The following is a 16560-nucleotide window of genomic DNA, read 5'->3' as shown; positions in this document are numbered from 1 at the left end:
AAAGCTCAATCTTAGGAAAAAATGGAAAAAATACCTTTGAAAATTTGTGTGCTTATTCAGTTGAAGCGGAGTGTAATTCTCGGCCAGCGATATGTCTTATGCAAAATGATAATGATTCTGGTAACCCTAAGACCACGATGTTTTAGATAAACATTTTTTCTGGTGTTTAATACACTCATAATATCAACAACGAAAACTTTAAGGATTACAAAATCATAATAAAATCGGTATGTCAGTAGCCCGTACCACGGTCGGTACCTATGTTAAATTCTAAATTTTTCTAAAAGTCAATTCAATTTTTGAAGTGAAAACTTCTTTAGTATCGTAGTGATTTGAAACAAGATGAAACGAAAACGCGACACGACTTCAACTTGTTATAACTTTTTTGTTTTAATAGATAGATGAATGAAATTTGTACTGTAGATAGGTAATTAAATAGATTATAATTGTACAAAATTTCAATTAATTTTATATGCAAAATTCGGAGATAACGGTAAAAAGATGTTCTTTTCCAACACACGTTATATCTTTTGATCTAGTGCACATAAAAATTTGATTTAACTTTAATACGCATGCTGATAACATAACCTTTTATTTGATATATCACACAATAACGTTAGGTGCTCTACAAGTTACACAATCTTAAATTGAAAAAAAATTTAAAAATACCTCAAAACACCTGTGGAGATCTGTTGGCGATGACCAGCTACCAGTTTAGGAAGTACCGTAATCTCAGTCTGGAAATTCGACATGGTTGACTTTAAAAAATTCTAACTTCTCTTGTAGACATCTTTGATATATAAAAAACTTGGTTTTTTAGGTGATAGAATAAAAATAGGTAGATTTTTTCTATTTTTTTTTTTTGCAAGAAAAATGATTTCTTAAGGTTTCACTTCTACCACGTGTGAATTGCACACATGATTTTTTTTCTATAGCTTTCAGTTTTTTTTTAAATACAAAATACTTTGGGAAAATTATGTTCAATTGCAAATAAAAAGTAGAAACCTATCATTAAACTACAATAAATGCATAATTTCTGGAAAAAAAATCATGATTATAGGTATCTAATATCTAGATATAGTATCCCCAAGCATATATAAATTAGCAATATGAAATATTGCACAAATAAGAAAATAAACGTCAAGAACTTACAAATTTTGAAACAATCAATTATTTGACAGAAAACGAAAAATTAATCTTAACACAGCTACTATAAAATTTAAGTAATTTTATAATTAATAGGCGCCCTAGAAGCGGCTCTGAGTTCCCTAGAACTATAAGTGAAATAATTTTTTGTATGCAGTATAAATGGATGAAGTCTCGCTAGAAAATTTATTGTAACTTATAGACGTTAAATAAATAAATAACAAAAAATATTTTGTCTACAAACAAGTCTAAAAGCTAAAAATCGTGACTGGCAGTTTGCGTGAAGGGGATATCCGCAACTTAAGAGGAGAATTTATAAGTTTATTGTAAACGGTTCAACACCTAACTTATCAGTGTTCAAAAAATAAATCAACTAATAGAAAAATTAAAGGACTAAAAAATTCCTATTTTGATGGCTTAAAAAAAAATTAAATGCACTACTGGGTCGCACGTGCTTGCTAAAAAATATGTCAATTTTTGCAAAAAAAAAACGGCAGCGCTATATTTCCGTTCTCTGAATTTTTTTAGAAAAATTAAAAACGCAGTTTTGTTAGAATCAATAAGACTATTACATACATACACCACAATCGAAATTCGTTAGAGCCGTTTTCGAGAAAATTTCAATGCCTCAAAAACTGTATCATCGTAATTTTGGTTTTGATTAAAACCTCGAATATTCTTTTCTACACGAAACCAATGCATGCCCTTTAGAGCAAATAAAAATAGTTGATGAAGGTTCAAAATGAATAACGATTAACGAATAACGCTCGACAACGGAGTAAAAAATGTGATTCAAAACTTGAACCTCAGCTCTGGTGCAAAAGACAAATCCTTCAACGGTCATCATCAACTGCTAACTCTATAAAGGTATAGCTGTCTTTAGTTGAACTTGGCGTCGTATTACTTGGCTTTTAAGATGAAATTGCAATCTTTACCACAATGCTAACAGGCTCAGGTGGAACTTTAGAATTGAGTTAGAATTTTTCGTGCATGTATCTATCAAAAAGAATTTTAGAGTGTTTTCTTTTTTTAACCTTTAACATAATCTAAAGGTAAAAATGAGTTACTGAGCAGATATTAAAATCATAGTTATTGCTGATTCTTTTAATGATTTTTTTTGGCTTTTATACTTAGTTTTGTATAAAATTCAAATTTTGCGTGGCCAGGTATAACAAAATTTTTCTCAAACACGAAAACTTAAAAAAAAAAGTTACGTATACGCCACCATATTCAATTTCTTAAAATCATTTTAACTCGTGAATTTCTCAGAAATAAATCAGTTCAAATACAAGAAGTATGTAACAACCGCTGATCTTTTAAAAAATTATTTTGATAAAAAAATAATAGGATCTTAAACTATGTTATGATTACATCATAAGAGGATTCTTACGCAAAATTATAAATTTATTTGTAGCATTTAGATGTCAAATTCTTTCTTATAATTTAATAGCTGGAATTTACTGCAGATATCACTAGGCATAAGTGGTGAGCACGCAGTTAATAAATAAATAAGTCAATTCAGATGGGGTCAAAAAACTCAAAACGTGCATTCTCCAGTTCAGAAGACCATGAAGCAAAAACTATGAGCTGCATGCAGTGATTTGAACGAGAAGTCCAATAACGCTACACTTTAATGGTTGAAGTCCACTTTTCGTTTTTTGCACTTACTTTTAGAATGATAAGAAGAGACACTAATACTTTAAACTTCCCATTGGTACCATGGAACCAAAATAACTGATGGAAACATACGAAAAATTGAAAATTAACTAATATTTTGATTTTCTGCAATTTATTTCAAATAATCACGATTTTCTAAAATCCCTATAAAACTATCATTATCCTCAATTATTAATCCGTTTGTTCTTAGGACAGAAACGAAACATTAAGTTTTTGAAAATGCGTCGGTAGTTTTTTTTTTTGCCAAACCGTGCTTAGATTTGTATTCTTTTGAGTAAAATTATTTTCACATATCGCTAAAATTGAACTTCAACATCTTCGACAACAATACAAAACCATTAAACAAGATATTGGTATATTTGACATTTTAGCAAAAAAAAACTGTCGATATGATTTAAACGAGAGGTTTTTAGTTACGTTAGTCTTGTAAGGTAGGAGGGACATATTTATGTAAACAAAATTTTGGGCGGTAAGATACCTACACCTTTGAGTTAATTGAGTAAGTACTTGTATATACAGATAACACTGTGTTACAAAAACCAGGTTTCAAAATATACGCGGGCGGAGACGTATTTAAAAAGTCAAAATCTAGAGTTAGGTGGCAAAAAACCGTTTGGACCTTCACCCATTGAAAACATTCTAGCTTCGTCAAATTTTTACCAATTTTTGATTTTTTTATAGTTTCTGATAGAAGATACCTTTTTAAAAATGTATAAACATGTGATTCAATTAAACCACCTAGAATTCATAAGCTGTCAAAGTTCAAAAATTCCATTTTTTTGTCATTTTCCACTCTTCGACATCAATTTAAAGTGTATGTTTTCAAAACAACATGCTGTTTCAAAAATATATTCTTAAAAGGTATTCATTTCCAAATGAAACGAGGTATTTGTTATTTGTTATTTTGGCACGTAGTACGATAGCTCGGGAGCCAGGATTTGATAACGGTTTTTTGTAATCAAGGGGCACGGTAGTGCCCAGCCAAGTTCTCTAGCAACTTTGGCACTACACCCTTATTTACAGGAAACAACTCAGGCCATTTTCGACCCCCCTCTAACTTCCACACCAAAGATGCTAGAAATTTCAAACTCACTACATTTGTTGAGCTCGTAAAAACCAAACTCCTCACAAAATTTCAGCCTCCTACGATGAGTAGTTTCTGAGATATAGGGCTTCAAAAATCGCAAAAACCGTAACTGACTCACTGACTCACTGACTCACTGACAGATCATCAAAATTATGGAGAACTTCCCGATATCGTAGAAACTTGAAATTTTACACGGTGATAGGACTTGTGGTGTATACAAAGGAAAAAATCGAAAATTTGAGATTTTCAATTCAGGGGGCGTGGCATCCGCCCATTTCCGCTGAATTTTCATCATATATTATAGAGCACTTCTGATTATCGTAGAATCCTGAAATTTGGTAGAATAGTAGAGCTGGTAGTTAATACAAAGGAAAAAATTTAAAACTTGAGAATTTCAGCCAGGGGGCGTGGCAACCGCCCATTTCCGCTGAATTTTCATAAATTATTATAGAGCACTTCTGAATGTCGTAGAATCTTGAAATTTGGTAGAATAGTAGAGCTAGTAGTTTATACAGTTTATACAAAGGAAAAAATTTAAAACTTGAGAATTTCAGCCAGGGGGCGTGGCAACCGCCCATTTCCGCTGAATTTTCATAAATTATTATAGAGCACTTCTGATTGTCGTAGAATCTTGAAATTTGGTAGAATAGTAGAGCTGGTAGTTTATACAAAGGAATAAATTTAAAATTTGAGAATTTCAGCCAGGGGGCGTGGCAACCGCCCATTTCCGCTGAATTTTCATAAATTATTATAGACCACTTCTGATTGTCGTAGAATCTTGAAATTTGGTAGAATAGTAGAGCTGGCAGTTTATACAAAGGAATAAATTTAAAATTTGAGAATTTCAGCCAGGGGGCGTGACAACCACCCATTTCCGCTGAATTTTCATAAATTATTATAGAGCACTTCTGATTGTAGTAGAATCTTGAAATTTGGTAGAATAGTAGAGCTGGTAGTTCATACAAAGGAAAAAATTTAAAACTTGAGAATTTCAGCCAGGGGGCGTGGCAACCACCCATTTCCGCTGAGTTTTCATAAATTATTATAGGGCACTTCTGATTGTCGTAGAATCTTGAAATTTGGTAGAATAGTAGAGCTGGTAGTTCATACAAAGGAAAAAATTTTAAATTTGAGAATTTCAGCCAGGGGGCGTGGCAACCGGCATTCCCGCTGAATTTTCATCAAATATTATAGAGCACTTCTGATTGTCGTAGAATCTTGAAATTTGGTAGAATGGTGGAGCTGGTAGTTTACACAAAGGAAAAAATTTAAAGTTTGAGAATTTCAGGCAGGGGGCGTGGCAACCACCCATTTTCACTGAATTTTCATCAAATATAGAGATTTTATATTCTACAGCCATACCTTGCAAAAAGTAGTGAAATCACAATAAAAACATTACTGTTAAAAAAAGAGCCAAGTTCTCCTATGTTGAAATTTTGCTGGCACAAAAAGTACTGAGATGTAAAAGTGTACCAAGTTCTAAAGTTTGGGTTCAAATTCGTATCAATAAAATTTTGATTGTTTACTTGGCAATTTTTTAAATAACTTTAAAAATCGATAATTAAGAAAAATTGTCAAGAGAACAATCAAAATTTTATTGATACGAATTTGAACCCAAACTTTAGAACTTGGTACACTTTTACATCTCAGTACTTTTTGTGCCAGCAAAATTTCAACATAGGAGAACTTGGCTCTTTTTTTAACAGTAATGTTTTTGTTGTGATATAATCTACAATAACATGTATATTTGTGCACCCACGATTATAATTTTTGGCGCGACTTAACGGCTGTTAGGTTATTTTTTTGAAAAGTAAATAATGAATATTTTTTGCTTTCTGCAATTTCATTCTTCACTCCTGGCACTAATTTATTTGAATTGACAAGCTTCACCGTCGACAAAACAAGTTAATAAAAGAAATGGAAACAAATCGTTTTAATATTCATTATACCTCATACGTGATGAATATCCCAGCTTCATGTGCAATAATATCCAAAAAAACGAGATCTCATAGTTTTTTTTTTTATTGATTTAATGAAATATGATAAGGTGGTATCTCTCAGCGGGGAACTCTTAAATTTTTCATTTTCGAAACTTTTAAATTTTCATTTCGAATTTTAATTGGTTAAAATTGACACTTTGTTGAATAATATATCTTATTATCAGCAAGAACATTCTTTAACGCTGGATTTTTGTTTTGTTTGAAACATTCAATCATGTCAGCTATGTACATTAATTTTTCATTTATTTATTTCAACTTTTTATGCACTGCTTTATATTTTTTAATTAGGAACTAAATTTTTAAAATATTAAGATATCACTTCAATTTCCACTTGTTACTACTTCTTAGTTAGACCTCGTATTTCGGAAAATACCCATTTTGCAAATACAAAAACGCCCGATATTCATTTAAGTTGTGGTAGTAAACACTTCATTAGAAAATTTAATTTTTTTTTTTTTACTTTAAATATTTTATTATTATAAACAGAAACTACCATAAGAAAATAGAAACTCACGTCAAAGTGCGAATAAGAATAGTTTGAACAACAATTTTCATTCAAAACTAAACTTCCACTGTCTCTATTTTCTATGGGATGGCGTAGGTGGTATAATACCTCACCTGGGACGATGTGTAGCACATTTTAATAATATTTTCAGTAGGTTTTGTGAAGAAGAAAAGAAAAAAGAAGAAGTTGCAATTATTAGGTGTTGGACGTTTAAGCTGTACATCATTTCCAACAGGTGCTTAATAGAAATTATATAAAGAAATCATGCACAAGAAGAAAACTCACCTCAAGAGTTTAAGGACTGTTAAAATCCTTAAAACAACAAAACAGCCGGCTCCAATGGTCTGCCTGTAGAACTCTTGAACCACATAGGTGATGGCAAGAACCAAATCATTTACCAAGTATGAGCGCAATAAAACATGCTCAAATTTTCCAAGCTTTAAATACGTCTTTTGTCTTGCAAGAACTTGTAAATGTCGGCTATCCAAAGTATTGTCTGAATACCAGAAACCGGTCTATAATCCACTAATCTGGTACAAACAACCAATGTGCCTTTCGACAAGGGTCGACTTTAGACATACTGAGAAAATTCGTGTAAAAAAAACACAACTAAAAAGTCGAGACCGATTAACTTTGAATCAACTTAAAAACCTCATAATGACAGCATACATTCTAAGGAGTTTTTTTTTTGCTGATGCCAGAAAAACTGATCCAGATGTGTCGCCGACGGCATCGAAATCATTGACCACTCCCATCGAGTTGTATCAACAATAATGTTGAACTTTTTTTAGTTGCCGTTTTCAAGGATTTACAGATATTGACAAAATTTGTTTTTAATTAATGTCGTTTTCGATTGGTTTCACTCGAGGATTAACTCGTTCTGAAATCCAATAAAACGGTTTGAATCACTTCCACTCAATTCTGTTTTTTTTTTGCGTTTTTGAAAATTCTAAATGTCAAAAATTTGAATTAATGTTTTTTCTGGCTAACGAATGACATGGTATTAAAGTTGAAAAATTATAATAATGAGGACGATGACAAAGAAGATAATCATAATAAATAGTTCCATCGCTTTTATGCACATATTTCTATTTTTTTATTAATTTCAATTTCAGAAAACAATTAATTCTTGAATTAAAAAAAAAAACACACTGATTGAGTTTTTTTTTGGCATTTGAAAATTCATGTATTAGTACTTCTTGAGTGGATTCTGATTTGAAATCGAGAAGAGAATTTATTGACAACAAGGAATTCAAATAAAAAATTTTGTTTGAATTTGGTTTTCGAAAATCAATTTAAAAAAAAAATTTGTCAGTGAAATATCAAAAATATTGTTTTAAGTATTTAAATGTTCTCAATTTGTTTTTAAAAATGCATCTTTATTGCATAAATTTAGTGTTACACTCCGTTTGCAGCTTAAATTCATTGAGGAAATTGTTTTAGTGAGGTCAAAAAAATTATTTTTTCGCCAGTGCAAGTTAGAGTTACGTCGCGTCGTAATAGGCACTTTTGTAGATCGTTTAATCCTGAGTAATTTGAAATGGCATAAGATACAGCTCAGATAAAAAGTTTTTTTTTTTAAATGAAATCTAAAGTTGGGAAACCTTCATTCGAGGGGGAGAGTTTGAGTACTTAAGATAAAATTGCAATTGACTGAAGAAAACTTTGTAGTTAGGGGTTTTTTGAGAAAATAAATTTTTATTTTCAGAACAAAATTAACAGTACCTACCTCAAAAATGTCAAATAAGGCCGTACTTTGAAATACAAAAATATTTATTGCATCATTATTAACGATACTTGCCATAAAACCGTTTTCTTGGTACATGCATTTTTGCAAACGACTCGACCGATTTCAATGAAATACATATAAAAAAACGTTTTAGTAACTCTAATATTAAAATAAGAAAAAAATATTTTTTTTGATACTTATAATAAAAGAATAAGAAGAAGAAGAAGAAAACGCGACCTATGGATTTTTTTGAACTCTGTTTTTATATATGTCAATTAAAATTCCAATAAAAATTAATTTTTTTTTAAGTCTGTAGGTACTCAACGACTGTTTTCAAATTCTTTTTTGCTTCGTTTGGGGGTGTTCTGACCCCCTAAACCTCAACCTAATTTTATATAATTTTTTTTTTTAGTTCTTTTATTCCTTAATGAATATTTAAAAACTTTTAAGTAGGTAGTATTCCAAGCAAATTTGAACATGAGAGCAAGTACGTGTGACTCATTAAAAAATGATAATGTAAATTTTGAATACCTAGAATAGAACACCATTTGACGAGTTGCAAAAATGGCAACGAAATGTTTCCGTTTTCCATTAGAGACCATTGAAAACTCGTAATTTAATCGAAATATTTAGAGGTTTTTTTAAATAGCTCGTTCTATGGGAGGTATCCGTTAAAAAGAAGATAGCCAACGAAAAAAATCTCAAAATTAATATTAATCTAAAATTCGAGTGTAAGATCTTCATTGAAAAAATAAAACAAAAAGACAATTATTAAATATAACTGACAGAAACATGTATGTAAAACTAACAAATCTATCCATCCAACACAGAAAACGGAATTAAATAAAATTATTGATTTATTCAAAAATTTAATCTTAAATACTCTAAAATATACAATTTACCATCCCCTAAATCCGTTCACTTTTCATTCATACGATCGCTGTTTACATTTTACAGAAGCTCATAAATTGACCCCTTCCGGTACCGGACATGGGCCGCACAGTACAATTAAAAACACACAGTGGTCGCCGTGAATACACAAGTAGATGACGATTTGTGGTTCGATTGGTCTAAGGGTAGAGTGTGACCTAGTGTCGGACGTCTCGTAATGCTCATATTTATATTATAGTATCGTTAGTAAAGTTATATCTACCTACTCTTTGCGATTGCATATAATACTTAATTTTCAAATTGACAAACTGTCGTCTTCGTTTGTGGTCGGTCATTTCAGAAATTTGCTGAAATTAGTAAAGAAATATTATTTTTTTTATTTCTTCTTCATTTTGGTAATCGAGAGAATTGCGTTACGTCCAACCATCAAGGGGTTTATAATATGAAAAAATAAAAAGTAAACAAATGAAATGCGCAGACAATGAATGTGCGGAAGAAAAATGTAAATATTATGCAAATGTTTTGAAGAAAATGCGAGTGTCGATGTAAACCTTTGGTTTTGAAAATAATGGAAATTTATTTAAAAAAATTTAAGAGACGTGTTTTCCGGTTGAACGTGTTGCTTGTATAAAAAGAGTTGTTGATAAGAATTTTTAATTTTTTAAGGTGTTAGTGGCCGGCAGAGTGTCTGGTAAAATATATTTACACACGGGATTCCAGCAGAAGGTTTTATATTCAAACTTTTCTGATATTCACTGTATTCGCCTTATGATTTATTCTTATTTTGTTAGCAAGTAGATAACACTCTTGCTAACACTGCAATTCATTATTTACTCAACTATTTTTTAATGAGGTTACAACTGAATCCTTTTGTTTAATTATTATCTACATTACTCTTATGAATAATATTATTGAAATACCGTCGTCAGATATTTTATTTTCCGAAATAAAATTTCAGGAAAAAAAAAATTAAAATACAAAATTTCAAGTTTTATAAAAAATCAATTTCTAACTTTAATTTGAGAGCAACACCGCAAAAAAATTTGTAGGGTATGAGAATGGTTTATTATTTTAAAAATTTGCCTTATTATTGTTATCTTTGAACAAAAGCCTCTATTTTTGTTTGTATTTTTGGTCTGAAAAACCCTGTTTTGTTAAATTCAAATTGTAATATTTTGCGATATAACTGTAACTTTGGAAACTTTTATACTTTTTTAAAAACTACAATAAAAGGGCAACTTTTAAAAATAATAAACCATTCTCATACCCTACAAATTTTGTTTGCGGTGTTGCTCTCAAATTAAAGTTCGAAATTGATTTTTTATAAAACTTGAAACTGTTAGTTAATTTGCAGCGAAATGGCGTATGGAATAAAAAATATTTTGATTAATTTATTGTTCCTTATTATTTGGCAATGTTTTTGTAAAAGAATTTAAAAAAAAAAAAAAAAAAACAAAAATCAATAATCAATAATGGGCGCAGGAAGCAAAATACTGTTGCAATGCAGGGATTTTTCGAAATTTCACAAGAATTGCATTAAATCGAAAACCGTTAGGATTTGGGATGAACAAGTTACCAAATTCTGACAGCCCTTATGTTTTCCAATCAGCATATTTCGTTTTATCCATTACTTTTGGGACACCCTGTATATAATTTTACCCATTTTATCCTAACTAACCTTTTTGAAGATGATTTTGATTTCTGTTGGTCAGCGAGTCAAGAAGGAAAAGTTTAGCTTGAAATTTTGAATATTTTATATCTAAGGTAACAGTTGATTCCTCTTTTTGATTGCCTATTTATTACAATTCCTATTTGCACGATTTAAAGCTCCTTAAACAAATAAATTGTTTATTTTTTATTCTGAATTGAACAAATGTACATCTTAATATTGTAGGTGTTGCCGTTGGGTTCAAATATATTTTTTTTTTTTTGTTTGAAGTCAATTTGTAAGAAAATTGCATCTACCTTTCAAACGATGAAAAACTGTCCCTCACTCCCATAAAGCTTTTTACCCTAAATATTATGTAACTTACACAATTTTTTATTTACATTTAATTTAAGATATTTAATGAAAAATTTTTGAAAACAAAAAAAAATTTTTGTTCAAAAAAATCTTTATTTCCTTAATAGTGCCATTTTTTGGCTTTAGTTACTCCACTAAAATATTAATAGACCTTGTTGTACAGAAAACAAATTTCTGTGTAAATCAGAGATACCCAAAAGAGATGAGAAACTTCTGACGTCATACGCGGTTTGCCTACAAGCTGCTTTAGACATTTTTGGATAAGTATGTGTGAAAAAATATACATTTTTGGCGAAGTATGCGTGAAAAATTGACATTTTTGCTTAGATGTGCGAAAAAACACCGTGGCTACACTATGTGTGTTTTTCACATTTATTCACGAATACAAAAGAGATTACAACAACACGAAATAAACAAATGGGTTTTGGGGGGTAAAACGTACGAAAGTTTCCCATCTCCTTTGGGTATCTCTGGTGTAAATCATAAAAATCGAATGTCTACTTTTGTTTATCCTTAACAATCATGTTTTGTTATTTGTAGTGCAAAATTTTAGCAAGTTAAGAACTGAGTTAGAACAAAAACAAGATAAGTATTAACTATTTTCACATTTTAATGATGAAATTAAATGAAATGAATTTAAATATATTTCTCTTTGGGAAATTGAAACGCCCTGCTATTTCAACAAATCGTATTTTGCATAGTAAATTTTCCAAAATAAAAGCACATTTTATAACAAAGTAGGTATTTAGTCAGGGAAATTAGTCAAAATATTGACATGAAATCGCATTTTTCGCGGGACAAAATTTTTGTCATGGAATGTGTTCTTGTGGTTGTCCTTATCATAGAAGTCAATTTGTTGGGATAATTGGAGGTTTTTTTTTATTAACAATAAAATTATCTAAAAAATGATACAGAGTCCGTGAGTTGATTAAATAAAATTTTATAGTTGGTCAAAATGCGGGTTTGTATCGCAAGGTGAAAATTTCAACCGGACGCACTTTTTTATTCGACAATTTATGCAATAATTTTGACTATTTTGCAGGTAACAATGAGCTGTTCATGGTAAAATAGTTTTAAATCAATTTTTTGTATAGATACCTATTTGCATTCGCTAAGGATTAAATGGATGGGAGTTAATGAAGGGAAAATTTAATGTGTTAAGTTTAGGCTAGACACTCTAGCCAAGAAATTCTTCCCAAAAATAGTTCTACCTTTCAATTTTTAAATTATTCTCCAATGATAAAATAATATAATATATTCATTTTTAGCAAAAAAACAAAACCGACTTCCTTGGATCAAAACTGGGTTTTTAAAATAGTTCATATGGCTAAAAGTGAACGAAATTGAAATGGGACCACACTGCAGCCACCAGCTTTCCAATACAAAAAGAATTATCAAAATTGGTTCACTCAGTCCAAAGTTATGCGGTAACAAACATAAAAAAAAAAAATACAGACGAATTGAATACCTCCTAATTTTTGGAAGTCGGTAAATAAAATGCATTTAATTTCGAAAGTAACAGCTATCAATCTTAAAATGTATCTACATATAATCTAAAAGCTCTTGAGGATTTATAATATCTTTTAACAATACACAAGAAGAAAAAACTGTTAAAAATGAAGGGCAATTTTTCAGAAAGATAAAAAAACCTAATAAATAGTTCCTCTCCGCCTCCAGTAGAACGTTTGTTTTTTAAATTTCATTGATTAAAACCTAAATAAGAAACGAAAAATACTACACAAAAATGGCACAACTAAAAATAATCAATTAAAATTAAATTTTCTAAGTCCTCAAAGTCGACAGCGAAAGTGATAACGAAAAAATATCATCGAGAATTCTGTCAAAGTAAAAAAAAATTAATTAAATTAAAATCAAGAAAAAATATCGGAAAATACATTTTTGGACAAAAAATAAATACAAAATAAAACCGTCAACACAGCTCTTTATAACAGAAAAAAGGGCCAGGAAAACTCTCCACATAATCCGGAATTCTTTTCTACAGCTATGTACTGAAAAACGGAAAGCATATTGAAATTTTGTTTTCGTTGATAAAATTTTGTTTCAGCTTCGTATTATGGTCAAAACAGACGTGCAGTTTTTTCCCTGCAGCAAAATAAAATAACACGGGCTCTTATGGGAGAAAAATCTGCATGCAGCGCAGAGCTGCATCATGTCTCTATTTCTAAATTCCATGCCAAGTTTCAACAAAAATACAAAATACTTGCTATTTGGCATTACTGATATTGGCAGTTAACACAATCTATCATTCAAAAATTCAAATAACGTTCGTTTTGATTTTCTTAAAATGGAAGAACTAATTGAATTCATAAAAAAAAAACTTAATCATCTTGTTTTTTTTTTTGTTCAATTATTTCTTCCATTTTAACCGCATTTTTATCGTTTTCTTACAAAAAAAAATTATAAAAAATATCAAGGTTATCAATTCTTTTTGACAGAAATCGGCATCAATAATTTAAAAAGTGATGCACATGTATTTTGGGTGCAGCGCTGCAAGCAGCGATGCCTGCAGATGTGCCGCACAAACTAAAGGCTCAAACTAAAAATTTCATTCTGCTTTTTGAAAAGTGAAAATTCTACTAGTTTATTTTATTTCACCTCTTTTTCGCTGCAGCATCCTGCAAACTTGGTAAAAATAAGCTTTCAAATAAGATAAGATTCGATTTATGACTTTTTTTTAATTTGTTACTCTTTTTTCCCATTCGTTACGCTTTTTAAAAAATTTTGATACTTTTCTAAAAAAGCCTGTGGCAACACTGATTGTAACCTTCATATTGTAGAAGTAATCCAACTCCGAAATTCTCCATGTACTAGTCAAAAGTGAGAAAAAAGCTAGTTTTTTGCTAGTAGGCCGATCAAATTTTGGGACTTGGGAGTAGAGGTAGGTATAACCAAAGTATAAGTACGCAGTTTCGCATCCATACGCGTCTAAATATCGATTCCAAATGTCTGACAACTCTAATTTTGTGCTTTATACGGTTTTCGGGGGGTTAAATAACGTAAGTTTTCCACTTAATGTGTATGGGATAAATGTATACTATTTCAAATTATAAATATAAAAGCTGATACTCTATCATTTTTCATAAAGCTGGACATAAACTTGTTTTTTGGAATGAACAAATAAATATGGAATTAAATTTATAAGAACGAAGAAAAAATAACTAAAATAATAAAAATTATTAAAATTATTTTTATTTTAGGTGGAGCGATTGAACTTATAAATTGAATTAAATTTATAAGATCTCGTAAATTTGGAAGCGAATGTTCTGATTTAACCCAATGGTAGGTAAGATCATTAATGCATTAGGTGTGGGGCATTCTTTGTTTTTTTTGTTTTCATAAAATTGGAATAAATGTCGAATGATACGAAATGGAGGCATGCGATTTTTAGTGTGACTCCGAAGTAACTTCCAAATTTCTATAAAGTGGATATGACCGAATTTTATAAGTCTTTTTCATTCAGATCTGTGACAATTTAAAACTGCCATATAAAATCGTTTGCAAATTTAACACAACCTTCTGATGCGAGTAGAAATTTTAAATTATTAAGAAAAATAAGATCCAGCCTAATTTTCTCCTTGGTCTGTTGAAAAAATGGTAGTAAAGAAGGGATTCTAGGTATCAAGAAGAAAACATTAATGTTACTGTTTTAAAAAATTGTAGTTTTACTTTTTTTGCGGCCCATAAACATTTAGATCTCGCTGTTTTGGCCCTTAATAACCATTGAGTTTGGCAAGCCTGATTTAGAGCAAAAGAGTTAAACCACTTTGCTGGAAGTAGTATTGGGCTGCTTTGGGATGAAAGAAAGCAGCTTCTCAAAAACCAAGAGCTAACAAGAAAAACAACTTAAGATATCTGAGAGTAGTTGACGGGTTTATAAGTTTCTACATCTTTCAAGAGGGGCAAGTAATATTACCATTGTTTCCGAACTAAACTTAAATTTTTTAGCCAAGATGCAACTTACTCTGACTCACTTATTTTATAACTGCAACACTAACATAGAGAAATAAATTAGTAAATGAATTTAATCAGAAGTTGTATTAAATAATATAAAGTTGTTCTTAACTTTTATTTATTAAAATTCAAACTACCCGAAGTCTTGTATGAAAAGAACTTAATTTTATTTTTATTACAAACCTTAATACCAATAAAACAAATACTCGATTATTATTATGATTTGATTCATTCCCAAGTTTTTGTATTATTTGGTTGACAATTGTAGAGTTTTTCATTACCTATCTTTTATAACCTTAGATAACTATCTACTAAGATAAAATCTACTAAGAGTGGTTTTTAACATAAAATTTATCTGCGGAATTCTTTTAAAGGAACTTTTGTTGCCCAACATCTATACCTAGTATTCTGTAGAAATACTACATTTTATATTTATGAAATCCACTGCATGCTTCTTCTAATGACGCTTTCTTTAATTAAATTCTGTTGGTTCCTTGTAATTTCCAAGGTGTTACTTACCTTCCCTTAAATCAACGTTGACTGATTCTTTGTTATCCTTAAAATTCACTTATAAATATTACACCAACACAGTTTAATCCTTTTTATTGATAGGTATAAATACAAAAATTAATCCCTCTATTATCCTCACGCTTTAGAATTTTTTAACACCTTTCTGCAAAGTTGTGTTGTAATATTTATTTTTTTTTTCTATTTATTCATAAAACATTAACTAACGTAGGTATATTTCAAAATCACACCCGGAAACAATACATTGCCACGTTTTTACCGGTCACTCTCGAAGAATTCCGCCACACTTGTGGTTTATTTGGTTCCGTCACAGACAAACCAGGCAATCTATTGCTCGTGATACTAATAGGGTTGTTGGTAGAGTACAGAGTAAATATAGTTCAGCCAAATATTGTTAACTGCCAATAAAACAGTTAGCAGACATTGTCTTAAGCAACAAGCCTTTCTCACACTTGATGTAGGTATAAACGGCGTCCGTATAGTTCCGATATCGCCCGGGGAAATCCGACAATGATGATTTTGGCTTGTTGTTGCGGGTCACTGAGAAAATTCACTTCCAAATACAAGTGGCTATGCCAAAATTGTGTCCGATGTGCATTCCGTCAATAACAAGAACGTCGTCGAGAGTAGTTTTGGTCTAAACCACAAAACGGATAAACCATTGCGCCACACAAACACACATTTGAATTGCAGATACAGACACACGCGACGAGTTGTGTAGTCGTAGCGTAGCACAGTTAATAGCAGATCATCCCTTTTAATGAGGACAACACCGTGTGCCGTGATTTTGGTGAGGGTGTAGCCCTAGGGGTGAAAATTGGTAGCTGTTGTAGAGATGCGGTACATCCTCCCTCGATCTGTACCTCAAGGAATGCTGCTGGTTCGCACAGATAAAAATGGTAGATAATCGACTTGCAAGCCGATTTCTATGGCTCATCCTTGAGGATGTCAACCCCCGTTAATGCGGTTGCTATTGGTACATCAGCACAAGGATACCCACAC

General features: G+C 30.8%; 1 protein-coding gene and 1 long non-coding RNA gene across 8 annotated transcripts in view; one reads left to right on the top strand and one right to left on the bottom strand.

Moving 5' to 3' along the window:
- The window catches only part of LOC129912382 (DNA-binding protein D-ETS-3), a 100397-nt gene extending 84118 nt beyond the window's left edge, over positions 1-16279 (bottom strand). For 3 of the 6 annotated variants that reach the window (XM_055990591.1, XM_055990595.1, XM_055990596.1), the window contains exons 1-2: positions 7067-7250; positions 6701-6995 (exon numbers count right to left, since the gene is read on the bottom strand). The gene's annotated coding sequence lies outside the window, so the exon portion shown is untranslated. Of the gene's footprint in view, positions 1-5859; positions 6453-6700; positions 7251-15549 lie in introns of those variants that run through there. The other 3 variants (XM_055990597.1, XM_055990592.1, XM_055990594.1) reach the window with 3 other exon arrangements.
- On the top strand, positions 6336-6859 carry LOC129912383 (uncharacterized). Of its 2 annotated transcripts, none has more exons than XR_008771825.1 (2): positions 6336-6514; positions 6570-6859. It is a non-coding gene; the product is annotated as an uncharacterized LOC129912383 (long non-coding RNA). The 2 variants fall into 2 exon arrangements; XR_008771824.1 differs by having other exon boundaries at positions 6567-6859.
- Positions 16280-16560: the final 281 nt, after the last annotated feature.

This window comes from Episyrphus balteatus, chromosome 2 (assembly GCF_945859705.1).
Source record: "Episyrphus balteatus chromosome 2, idEpiBalt1.1, whole genome shotgun sequence".
In the NCBI taxonomy this organism is placed as follows: Eukaryota; Metazoa; Arthropoda; class Insecta; order Diptera; family Syrphidae; genus Episyrphus; species Episyrphus balteatus.
Note: the sequence above shows the minus strand (reverse complement) of the source record. Positions and strands in the feature narration are given on the sequence as shown.